General features: G+C 44.5%; 1 protein-coding gene across 1 annotated transcript in view; it reads left to right on the top strand.

Moving 5' to 3' along the window:
• Nucleotides 1-11,633: 11,633 nt before the first annotated feature.
• The window catches only part of LOC109485338 (dopamine receptor 2-like), a 37,658-nt gene continuing 35,482 nt past the window's right edge, over nucleotides 11,634-13,809 (top strand). Inside the window, exon 1 of the mRNA XM_019788894.1 lies at nucleotides 11,634-11,676. The gene's annotated coding sequence lies outside the window, so the exon portion shown is untranslated. The remainder of the gene's footprint in view (nucleotides 11,677-13,809) is intronic.

Below are 13,809 nucleotides of genomic sequence, written 5' to 3'. Positions count from 1 at the left end.
AAATCATCAACAAACGATTCCCAGCGTAGTGTCTCTGGAAGGTGCTGGGTGAGCAATTAGAAGAAGACTTTGAGGGAGGAAAATATAAAGAGCTAAATGTTTACGAAAACTCACTAAAAATGATTACCATACCACATACGCCAGATTGAGTACCAGGACAAATATTATTACTATTTGCAATTTCTTACACAAACATCTTCCAGTCGTGAAATGTCTTCAATGTAATTTGTTATTATGGATCCATTTATTTATATTTCCTCAATATAAACCAGTCAATAATTTCCCTAGCAATTTTGTTTTATTTCTTATATTTCCTTCCCGTTCATCACTCATATCATCGAGGATAGTTCCACCACACTTACGTTAATCCAAACGAGGCCATTATTTTAAGCAAGTCCATTAAACGGCAGCGGTCACGATGAGGAGGTGGCATGTTAAAAGCTAATGGGACATAAGTGGCTCGGACCTTTTCAGCTAATTACATATTCTGGTATAAAATATGACGACCTGTGCTTTAGTTAAGCCCCTGTCACACATTCAGGACCTTTCCTCCATACAAGGTCGGTGCTGGGTTGGGAGTCTCTATCCTATTCTTGCAGTTCATCGCATCCAATGAAAAATAACTTTCCTGACTCTGATTTTTTAAAGATTTATAGTCGGTTGGCACAGACGACTTTTAAAGACTATCACCGACCAACTCCACACCACAGATGGGAGGTGAAGTAATCTGACCTGCAGCCCGCAGGAATAACATGGGGGAATTCAGGAAGCCCAGGGTTGCATGAGTGACTCTCAACTTGCACAGTTTCTACATCTGTCCTAGTCGCCGATTAAAGAACGTCACACGATCTTATTGGGTGTTCTGACAAATTGAAGAAACCCCAAAATAACGTTCGTGAAGTCTGAAATATCCGATTTCTAGTTTGCAATCTGTGCAGAAGAATTAGGCAATATCACAGATCGGCGCTGCGGCAATCTCTCAGCCTCGCCAGGTAACGACATGATTTACAGTCGGCTCGTGTTTTCCAGACAAGTCTATTTCCAAACCAATTTGATCCGGGAATGCCACATTGGATGCACGTAAAACACTGCTCTAGTCTGTAATCTGCTATAAAGTAAAAGGTTTTAACGTTTGGCAACACCACGTCCCCTGTGGGTTCCAGTTTACCGATAATCCCAGCCTAGCGGGAGGTATGATACATCTTGTACTGTTAGGTACCGTTTATGAATTTTCCAGGCAAATTTAAGCCAATTTAACTCAGACGAGTTACATTGGACCATGATATAACAGATTTCTTCAATAATGTCGGATTCACACCTCGGCACACGGGAAACTCGCCAGCTACATTAAACACCCCGCTCCGTGCTGAATCTGAATAGTAAGCCATTTCCCTCTCAAGGGCTGGCAAAACAAGTTTTCACGGCACGGAAATATCCCAGCCGTCAGTCTAACCTTTTAAGACTCGCCCGGTGGGCTGAACCTGTGGCGGCAAATGTAATCGACATGAAGGTGTGCATGGCTCCCATGTGAATCAGCTGAACTCACGCAAGTTCTTAACATTCTCGGGCTACATGTGGTCTACTCAATCGGCTCGCACGTACGATATATTGTTCATACACCATTAGATACCCACTACCATCCTATACACAGGGTACATTCGCCTACCTGAATATTTGATAGATCTGGATAATGCTTAAATGTACCTGTATTAATATTCTTTGTCGATGCATTTGAACTTCAGTTGCGGTTATGATGCTCGGTCGGGCATACACTACTCTCAGTGAGGTGGTCAGTCTGTTGGTCCAGCACTAACTAAGGCCTCCTGTCCATTGATGAGCGACCGTTAAGCAACAAAAATTGTTTTATGTGACCCTTGATTTCATGGCTGAAATAGATGATGCAAGATGGAAAGATACCATTTAAAAGACCACAAAACACGCAAAACGTACAAAAAATTGTTCTTTATCTGGTATATTCATTGTTGAGCCATCTGTCGAATCGATGGGCACTTGGCTGTGGAAGCCCTCTGTGGAAAGTGGGTGTTACTGACTCGCTGTCTGTGAATACGTATGCAGCGACTGAGTGCATGTAAGAAGTGCCGTGCACACCCGCGTGATAAATGGCCAGCTATGGCAGCGGTAGTCACCGAGCGTCAGTCGATGTCTGGTGTGATAGCAAAGCGCCACTAGTACTGGTGCAGGTCCTCGGCAGAGTACTTCAGTACTATGCTATGTGCTATGAATTGGAATAACTGCCAGAGGAGGACATAATAAAAACTACATAGCTACTTTAGCTACATAGCTAATATCCAATATTTTGTTGAAATTGCCATTTGCGTCAACTCGTTTATACCAGGTTCATGCATAAAGCCAATATCGTTTCATAAGCTGAATACAATGGCAAGACTCACTTCAGCTTCAGGTCGCTGATATATTCAAGCGATCACTAGTCGCTCACATCTTAAGGATAGCGTAATTAGTGACAAATTGTATCAAAATCTTTGTTGAAGAAACTTAACGAAGTTAATGTTCTTGTATAAGAGGCCTTACAGCGAGCTATGTGACAGAAAAGGAGATGAAAGGGATATATTAAAAGTGAAATGTGATGATGAAAAAGCTTAGGATCGTCTGAAGTAAGTTTTGAAGTGGCGATCACCCACGGTACATTGACTCCTACAATCAGTAATCCTCAATATCACGCATTCCAACTATCCTTTGTAGCCGAGCGCTTATTTGATACGTTTCAATGAGTAAGATGCTGGTCTACACGGATGATTTTCTCTTTATCTCTCTCCTGTCCTCCGGCGTGTGTTACCGATTGGAAGTCCAGTCAATTAGTCAGCAGTAATCCCGTGTTCCAGGCGGCTGGAGCGGCAGGCGGCACTCCGGCAGACTGTCGGTTGGGAAGACTGCACGGCGGATTTCCGGCTTGGACTTCAATCCCCTCGTCTTTATTGATCTTCAAAAACTTTCCACCAGTCTCTTATATATCCGGCTCATTACCCCCAAACCAACGGCGTTTTGAATACTTGATTGATACACTAAAAACAAGAATTTTTCTTGCTTTTCGTGATCATAATTGTGAGCATTTCAATCTGGTAACTATTTCAGCACCAAGGACAGTCCCCCAGACACTATTACCGCACTAAAAACAAGAAACAGAGATTTCAGAACGGCAAGTATTTTGAGTTCATGAGACTTTGTTGAAAACAAGACGAGGAGATTGCAAGACATATTTCAATAGGAATTACATGTATAGAAACTGTGCCGGGTTGGAGGGTCGCTCGTGCAGCCCTATACTTCTACCCCCGTCCCATGTCGACCTCTGATTCCTGCTGCCTCATGGTCAGATTATTGGACCTTCACCCCATTCCCTGTGTCTGACCCCTCGACCTCCTGTCATTTTTCCTGTCATATTTTCTCATCCACGTGCTGTCAATCTACTCTGTCCGGACAAACATACATACAAACCCACTGACAATTCCACCTCAAATAATGCCTCGTTAACCAGGGGCAACAAAGAATGATTGATTGGTGAATCCCAGACTTCATTTCACTACAAATCCTTCCATGTCGGAAAGGTCTCTAACTTCGTTACTCAGGATCATTTTCGTTACATAGCGCCTCTATCTGTAGATAGACCGGAAATTGCACTACCAAAACTGTAAGACTGCAAACAGTCTGTTCACGTAAACAACCCCAATAGTCCCACCCCAAAAAAACACTACCTGGAAGTCTTCAATGTCTTGTTTGTTAGGTTTTATATGAGCGCCAGGGTCGATTTTACCACTATGTGATATTTCCATCATACGTGTATTGTTATTCTTATTGTTGGCACAAAATCAAGTCAGTTCTTATATTTTCTGGGCAAACATGTATCACCTAGACTATAAAATACAGTACCCACCTGTTTTTCAGCTTTATCTTTTTATATGCCCGAGGTTAATTCTGCACGAATAACAAGTTGATTGGATAAATCAGCTGTACGCTCCCGGCTCACCAGGGGTCATGAGAGGGCAGATACCGGACTAACGGACCCTGTTCACTAGACGGCAATCTCCTGGCGATCAAGATTGGATTTGTGTGGTCTTTGGTTTTATAATTGGAATATTATATGCGCGATGTAAGAGTATGATTTGAAGAATACGTTAGGGCGATCAGTAAAATTTTGGTTACTCAACAGTCACAATCAACACTCACGATTTTGTCCTCGCTTAAAGCTGCATTTTCGGACATTTTGACGAAGGCAAGGGCCAAACCGAGTTAAGAACGTTCCTCTCTTTGGACACGGAACTTCACAAACCGACGCTGCACTAATGGTCGGCCACTATAGGCGGCAGAAGCCTCACTTGAACACTTCTCACCTCTTACATACTTGCAGTGACAGGGTCAACAGTTGGAAGTGAGTGATGTTGATTGATGCGTGCATCTCAGCCTTCATTACACTACAAATCCCTGTCGGAAAGGTCTCAGAGTTCGTTACTCAGGACGATACATAGTGCCCCTATCACGCGATGGTCCGGAAATTGCACTACCAAAACTGTAAGGCTGCAGAAGTCGGCATTCTGTTCTCGTAAACAATTCCAATTTTCCCCCTAAACTCCCAAACACTTGCCGAAAGTCTACGATGTCTTGTTTGTAAGGTTTTATGTGAGCGCCATGGTCAATTTTATCACTAAGTGATGTTTCCGTCATTGGGGTATTGTTGACACAAAATTAAAGAATACAGTACCCTCCTGTTTTTTCAGCATTATTTATTGATATGCCCGAAGTTGAGTCTGCACGAATAACAAGTTGATTGGATAAATCAGCTGTACGCTCCCGGCTCACCAGAGGTCATGAGAGGGCAGATACCGGACTAACGGACCCTTTTCACTAGACGCCGTAGACGTGATCTTTGATTCTACATTTGGAATATGATGCCCAATGTAAGAGTATGATAAGATTGTGATTTAGAATACAACAAGACACACAAAACTCTGAATTCGTTGAGCGATCTGTAAAGATTTTGGTCTCTCAGGAGTCACAGTCTCTAGTGGACAGCCTGGGGTGTAAAAAACTGCGTTTTTCTACAGCGTGCTGTTCTGAACACTCGTGATTTTCGTTCGTGTGCAAGGAAACAATCGACTACATTTTGGGACATGTTGGCGGAGGCGAAGGCCGACCAGTTGAGAACCGTTGAGAACTTCGCTCGCTTTTAACATGGAACAAGAATTGACGCTGCACTAATGGTGGACCCAGGCGGAAAGAGCATCACTTCTCACCTCTTACTTACTTGCAGTGACAGGATCAATAATTGGAAGTGAGTAATGTTCAGGGATGGGAGGAAGACCTTTTATGAGTTACTTTGAAAAACATGTCTTAATATAGTCTCCCAGTCGATGTTCAAGCAGGAAGGCGACCAGCTGTATGTTTAAATTTAGTACCGAGTGGGGAGAAGTACTGTGATGTCTGAAAAAAGCCTTCCGGCTACTCAAGTCAACCATCGGAAGATCTAAACGACGAAGACGTGATGCGTCTAGATAATGAACTCTCAAAAATCTGAATGCACTTTCGGCTCGCTATCTCCTAGTGCTGAAAAATAAACCTATAGTGCGTGTCCCTGGAAGACAGATAAAAATAGCCGGAGTATGCGTGATGTACAAAATGACTGCTAAATTGGCGGACTTACCAACCAACGTACCAGCTACTAAGTACCAAATACCAGCTCAGAAAAGAACAAGAAATACTCAGTACCTTCAAGTACCAGAGTTACCAGCCAAGCACTCGGGCTGTCCCCGTGTTGAAAAAACGTCCCTAGAACTATCGTAGAATGGAACTCACTGTAATTATAATGGTTATATATGGCATCATCAGTGATAGCTTTAAACAACGTTTTACAGTGAAATGTGCAAAGGGTAGGTGTGGCGGGCCGGGTAAGTCCGTGTAATATAGCTGCCGCAGCGCTGCGTGCCTCCGAAACTGCTGTGTTGTACGCCGAAGGGCGGTTATACCGGCTATGCAGAAGCAGGTACAGATCCTGAGAACACTGGCAACTACAGAGTATTTCAACGTATTAAATCAAGTGATTGATTGATTGATTGATTGATTGATTGATTGATTGATTGATTGATTGATTGATTGATTGATTGATTGATTGATTGATTGATTGAATCAATCGATCAAAGCACACCGTTTTAACACTGATACCCCTTTCTACTAGAGGCTGTGACCACTGAGCCTTTATCCGGTAGGCAGCACAAGCTGAGAGTGTACATCGTCGTCATGATGGAGCACATGTACAGTAGTGTTAATGCGACACCTACCGGTTTGTCGATGAAGGTCATCCACCAGTTGGTTTAGATTCTGTCACTTTCCTGTAACCTTCCTTGACTCACGCAGGGTTTCATTGTACCGACAATTGCTCACTGCTGTGCTACACTACAGAGGGAGTAGCTTACTCAAAAGCTCCGACTAGTGATGTAGGTATGAATGGCAGAAGCGCATTTTTATTCAATCCTTCGGCATAGCAACAATGCATGTAACGACGAAGGAAAATAAAATTACACTACATCAAGGAGAAAATGTCAGGCAATACATTGCGCCTGAAATATTTATAATGATTCAATTTTCGCAGTGATATTGTTTGCCTCCATATTAGAAAATATAAAAATGAGTAGTTCGAAAATTTATGACAAATACTAAACATGCCTCCAAGTAACAAAGAAACCTAATTTATTGATCTTGACGATTGAAAAAAGACAATTTTCTGGAAATGATCTTTATATTGCATCCATTCAATGATAGGAAATTTACAGCTTTATTGCACCGTTCCAATGCTACGTTAATCTAGTGGTACCTCATGGCGTGATCACATTTATTGTAGACCGTCGAATGACATTGATGTCGCAGGGTTTTCAAGCAAGCTGTGACAGAACCAATTTTTGCAACCACCGAGAAGGGTCATAGACTGCCTTTCCCGCGACAAGATTGCTGAATTTTGTAGACACATGCTCGATTGACTATCCGAAGAATGCCATTAGTTTGCGATCGCACGATGTACATTGTATGTGACCAGGGCTTTATTGATAAATCGTTTGAGTAGATATCCGAGTCAACTTCTTTTCAAGGACCTCAGACAAGTATGCAAGAGGAGCAACCGTTCTGTAAACGTTCCTCAGCAGGGGGTTCATATCTGTGCCACCAAGTTCACAGTCAGATCGATGGCGGGTTTTGAAGCTGGACTTCAAACGTGTAATAGACCAGCTGCCCCGGAGCCATGCGGTCAATAACCGTTTAGTTCTCGTGGGAAAACCGAGGCTGGGCTGCACACAGTGGGTAATAATGGTGCTCGGAGAATGTAATAGGTTTGGCAGAGAGAGGGGGGACCGCGCGGTCATTTTGGCATCGGTACTATTCGATTTTGATGCCATAGAACTACCAGGCAGGCTGTGACAAAACCAACCACCAACAAGAATCTAAGGCAGTCTTTTCGTTAATAAGATAACCGAATCACGCGGCAGAACACATGCGCGATTATCTCAATGCCCTCAGTTTGCGATCACACGACATTTGTGACCGGGCCCTAACCGTGCTGTAACACCAGCGAATATATGAGAGCATAACATTCCTATTTTTGAAGTACTATTGCCAATCCTTAGATAAACGGAAGATAGCAAAACCAATGAAAACAGTGTCGACCTCGATCCTGATGAATGTGATTTCAAGTGCAGCATGTAAATTATACATATTGTCTTGTGCAATACGTGATTTGAACAAACCCTTTCTACTTTTCGGGTACATGATTCGGGTGCCTGACTTCGGCTGGGGAGGTAAAAGGAGAGGGATGGCCTCCACCTTTCAATACCGTGCCCTAGACACAGTGTAGTTATAACCTACGGCCCCTGCAGCATCAAAAAGGCTATGGACCTTTACCTTCACCCTTCTTATTCTTTGGGCACTGCGTTGATTCCGAACACACTTTTCGGATGTCGATGAAAATTGAATATAAATAGTGACATTAAAAGGTAACAAAAGGCACTTTTTCCAGCACAGGGCGATGATTTATTTTCAGGTGGTTGCAATTGGTCCTCGTCTTTTGCTTCCTCTTTTTCACGGATTTTGAAGGATGGGCAATTCACTAATGTCCCCTTTCCACCAATCATTGAGTGACCAAAATTTGTGTGACCCTTGACGTCTAAATTTTGTATCGTTTCCCCTTTTTGCCAAACACTTTTATCTTTGCAGAAGCCTTGCTTGTAAGGAGAACATCGCACCACAGAGATTGATAATTCCAGGCAGGACCAGCCTGGCAATTATCGCCTGTCGCAATTATATTAGCGTTCAAAGTGTTCCTTCCCGGCATCCTCAGGGAGGGAAGATGGCGGCGTCTCCCTTTTATGTTCTATTTGGCGAAGCTCTACAAGACATCGTTGCGATCACGGAAGGCACCCGCCTGTAATCACATTCCCTCCCTCGCCTCGTCCGCACGTGCTGGAACATTCACGTGTCGTGAGCCGAGCGGGGATAGCCCCGCATACATGGGGAGGTTGTATCGGTCAGGAGTCGTCTTATGTAGGACCTAAATTGATATCTATTATGCATAGCATTAAAGCGCCATAGATAGTCATTACGAGAAATCGTGAACGTATTTTTAGGACGACAAAAATGACACAGCAATATGAATGTGCACACACAATATTGCCAAAACAGAAGGGAAATTGTGTTGACCGAAAATATCTTACAAGATCAAAAATATATTCAGTCTCTCACCAATCGAGTTGATGCTAGTCCAAAGCTGAAGACTTTTTTCAGCCAGGATAAGATCGTCACTGTCTTAAGTGTTTCATTGCATGAATCACAACTTGTTTGTTTGTTTGTCCGTTTTTTTTAATCAAGCCACTCTCATAGACGTTAGATGTTCCATATGTAATAATCAATACCAGAACGTTGACAAAAAAAGTGAGAACGAAAGCGAAGCATCGGTGCACTGACAGTTTTATGTCCGATCGTTACCAGCCATCCCTCTCTGTAAGAACGAAGTCGTGACGCTTCATGTCGTTTGAAACTCTTCATCTATTTTAATGGCAGATACATATGTCACATATCGCCTTCATCCGCGCTCATCCTTCCGCTATTGTGACACAGACAGGGGGATCAAAGTAGCAATCCTGTTAAAATCTGCACGAGCGTCATGATGACCTTTAAATGTGTAATTACGCCTTGCAGTTACCCACATGGCGCTTGCACATAATATAATGACATTTGATATTTGCTATTTTGATCACAAAAGCCACGCCTACGTCCTAAACGTTAGCACTGCCGGCGTCTCTATCCCGTCCAGCCGGTCGTGACGGCCTCGTCACCGCCGCACCACCAGGTGCCCGTACCTCTCTGTAAGAGCCTCATTCATGGGGAACAGCTTGTACTGAGGAGCGTTTGCTAAGCGAGCATGCAGTAAGTTCGGAGGTGGCCTTTTGTGGGCTGCTCAGATCCTGCTCGTGCAGGTGACAACAACGTGCATGCAAATATCTCATTACTCACGACTTCACCAGTTTGATTATGTGCCCAGTCACATACGTCATACGATCGTCGTACGACCACCGGCAAACAGGGGACGTTGTTGCGTTGGGATAGTCGTGCTCGTGTCTTACAACTGAAATTCAGCTGTCTTAGATCCGTTGTTCTTTCTGTCATAGCCAGCTTGAAAATTCTATACTGCATCAAAATCGTAGGACGACCTACGACGAATGTGATCGCGCCATAACAAGTCGACCCTGTTGTTCAGTACAATCGTCTGTCGTGGATGATTGCTGGCATATTTTTCAAATCGCATAATATCTGTCCATTGAGGATTGCTGCGTTGTTATTCCTATCACAGTGGTAAATGTACTTCTATGATTGGTGCTTTTAGTACGTTAAATAGGGCACTTTTCATTGACTAATGCGTTTCCTGTGCCTTCGGTTCCGAATTGATAGAACAAAAACATCGAAAACGAAACTGCACGTCTTCTAGGTGATTTGTAGTTCTTCCCAGCTCGGAGGTTAGACTGGGGTGTAGTGAAGTATTCCAATCCATTAGTCTGTGCGTATGTGCTTCAGTTCGCCCGGAGGCAGTGCAGAGATAGAGTTTCGAGTACATTGTATGTCTGTGCACCGCTAACATTGTTGGCCCATTTCTCTGATGCCTGGTGCGCATTTCCTACCTCTGATGCTCACACCCTCCCTCCTACTACACAAGAACAGTCTGTACCAGGCCTTCCCAAGATAGTAGAATTCGCAAAAACAGGGTCAATATTTGGCCAGGAGAATGAGTCGCGGTGAGGGTAACATTTCTTTAACTGTGCTAGCAAATGTACTCTATGGTGACCCTGGTACATGTTTCTCCCTACCGTTATTTATGATTACTAACTAGTGACTAACACTAGAAGGCTCTAGTCTTCACAAGCCTAACAACGCGGACTGAAGGAGAATTATATTCCAGGGGAGTTTGACCCCCATAGTGTTTATCTGCCCGCGTAGCTTCTAATGGGAAATGCTACCCTCACCGTGGCTTACTCCCCTGGTCAGCAAATGACCCTATTTTGGCGAATCTTACTATCCACAACCCCAGCCTGGCGCAGGCTAAAGAAGGCTCCCGTCCTACTGGCTTCTCGTGAAGCCCTCCGCGGCACCGGATATCCGTGACCATGCAGGTGGCCCGGCGGTCAAGTGCTGAGCTCTCCTCGCGCACCCTATTGAACGGACGGCCCAGGAATGCCGCTCCGCCCTCTGCCACTACTTAACGCATTCAGGTAGTGCAGAGGCTCGGATGGGGTATACCAGTATCACATACATAGCCTTTTGGAGATAGGTGACAATTGACACGTTGTTGTAAGCATCAAACGATGTTTATGTCGACAGATCACCTCACCTAGTCTTCTTGAACCTTGACACATTGCTCACAATTTTGACACTTTGCATATGCTAAAAAGCCTACAACATAATCCACCTGTCTCCTGTACGATGTCGGTCACATCACCAAGGTCGGTCACATCACGTATAACTGATTTCCGAGAAAAAGTTGCCCTGAAGGGCATGTGCCAAGGACACTTTCAAATATTCTACATCACTTACTCATCTCCAGTGCCCACTCGAGGGGCCTGTGGATCCGGACTCCGAATATGGCGGCCAGAGTAGTCAAGTGACAGTAGGCAAGCGGCGATATATGGAATTTAGACGGAGCACAGGCGTCATTTTCAAATAATCAATGGGTAACTATATATTTACATATGAAGGACAAGTGGCTGCTATAGAGCCTTTCAATCCCAGTACTGTGACATACTAGTATACTTCTTCATCTAACTGATAGTCCCCAAAACATTTATTCATGTCTGAATAACACAAGTTCGTCTTTGTTACCTTCACATTAAATGGAGGGTGTGAATCCCTGCACGTATTTTTCAATCGATACATCATCACCTGATCACGACGCCACCGAGGACTTGCTAGCCGCCGATATAAAACTGCATCTCACGAAAACTCGTCTTCTTTTGTCTGATCCTGCCTACAACTACAGCAATACAAGCTTTGGCATCACGTCACATGATCTGCTGCAATTGCAAAGCCAGTTTCTCGATATTCCCCGTCACGAGCCTTTCTCTAGAAAAGCAGCTGAACACTTCACATGCGGCAGGGCTGACGTTCCGTACAGCACAGGTACGTAGGTGTGCGCGTGTTTCTGTGCGTGGTGTTGTGTTTTCCTTTGTACGTATGCTTTCAGGGAAGGTCATACCTTATTGAATGTATCACTGGGTCGGGATGTCTTGTCCGTACATGCCTGGAAGGTTACCTGGCCTTGTGAGCACGGCGACCACCGTTACCCTCAGTAGCGAACCATGTTCTGAAAGTACGGTCGGCTTGAGTCGCTCCTTGTATCGCGTTACTCACTAAGGAATAGGCTGAAAATGCCAGGATGTTTATTGAAACCGAATCGGTCGCTATTATGGACCGCAATCCTGCAGTTTTATCTGACAGTCCTTTTTGGATAATTGACAGCGACGTTTGAGGGAGTAAATAAGGTTGACGTACGTATATAACCTCTGTTCTTTAAACGGTATTTGGGTCGATACCTAATTCCACAGGGCTTGTAGAGTCATCATTACCGAAACCAGACTGGAGAGAATTAGTGATCCCTCATTAGAAGTTTCAGAAATATGTCGAACATGTATGAAATGTGTGTTATCCATGTGGTGGATGTAGTTGACGTATGTTCCCCATTCTCTAACCGATGCCTTTGGGTCGATGTCTAATATCAGACCTCCCTTGTGCTTTTCTTGAATTGGTAGGATCTCCGCTTCCGTTCCACACTTCCGACTACATGCAGCAGGTAAATATTCCTCTTATGATAAGTTACCAAGCTATGCTGCACAGTTGGACTATTCCTCAAACTTTATCCATAGTTTAAATAATGCTGACGTAAAGCCCTAATCGTTTTAACGGTGTCTTTGGATCAATACCTAATTTCGCCAGGATCATACAGTTTTCTTAGCGGGATATCCTTCCACATTACACGCCATTCCTCATAGCAAGCTTCAGAACTTCGTAATGCAGGCATAACACAAGTGTTATGATTATCAAATGTCTGCCATGTTAAGGGGCAAGTAGTAAACCTATCGCTGCATAAGTGTGGCTCTACTGACCTGGAGTAGGTCGCATTTGTGGCAAAGTTTCAGGTTTTGTTTTACCTACAAACGACAACCAACGAGTGGCGTCAAGGAGCAAAAGTTACGTCCACACCCAAACACGCGAGACGGTTGTTTGTGTAGCGCCAGGGTAGATGTCTTTAAAAGGCCCAGATTGTCGGTGATGAGAGGGATACCTGCCAGTCTGCTGGGTCCACACACTGTCAACGTTCTTAGGGCGAATTTACTGATTGCTGGAAGGTCGCCAAATTTCAAACCCTCCTGAAAATATGCCCTGTTACACTGAAAATGGCTCTGCGAAAAGCGGTCGGTTTCGGAAAATCGCGCCGTGATCGAAAGGACACCGGCCGTATTGTTGCCGAAAATGTACATTTCGAGCTCACCGGACGCGCATTTTCCTGCTGTGTGACGCCGGCTTAAACCTCCATCCGTCAGTAGAGGTGGAACAGGTGCTGACAAACGGAAAGTCGGGATCGGGTCGGCCTAACAGCGAGCGGAAGTTTTGACAACAGTGCCGCCAGTTGATGTTTGACAAGAAGTCATTGAGCTTGGCAAGTTCAGATGCATTGAAAAGGCTCTTTGGGATGTAAATAAACGAACCGTAGCAAAAAGGTCTGAGCGGTACATGTAAGTCTTACCGATTTGGCGTTGACCACTGGGAAGTGTACATGATGGGACCATGATACATGAACCAACTGAGGAACAAGCGTTTCTAACGGGCAGGCCGTCAATTTGAACTGCGCAGATGTGTGGCACTCCACTGCCATGGGGCAAAAAAGACATACGTCGTAGAACTGTCGGCTCCTCGTAACTCCAGACAGCTTCTGCTATCCTTGCGTGTCCCCGTAGACTTCGTTCTTTTTCCTCCAGGGCAAGGTAGTGTGCTTTCAATGTCTGTTATCAGTGTCTTAACCGGTAGCAACTGTCGTCCTTGCTCTGTGTCAGTCATTGCGGTGCGTGTTTGACCTCGGGCTGCAGTGTCTCAAGGTGGGAGAAAAACGCACCGTTTCTGTGTGTGTGTGCTGTGACGGTGTGTGTGTGACGGTGTGTGTGTGCTGTGTGTGTTTGTGTGTGTGTGTGTGTGTGTGTGTGTGTGTGTGTGTGTGTGTGTGTGTGTGTGTGTGTGTGTGTGTGTGTGTGTGTGTGT

The sequence above is a fragment of the Branchiostoma belcheri genome, unplaced genomic scaffold (assembly GCF_001625305.1).
Source record: "Branchiostoma belcheri isolate BF01 breed outbred unplaced genomic scaffold, Haploidv18h27 scaffold74, whole genome shotgun sequence".
Taxonomy (NCBI): domain Eukaryota; kingdom Metazoa; phylum Chordata; class Leptocardii; order Amphioxiformes; family Branchiostomatidae; genus Branchiostoma; species Branchiostoma belcheri.
The sequence above is the reverse complement of the archived record's forward strand: the minus strand, read 5'-3'. Positions and strand labels throughout refer to the sequence as shown.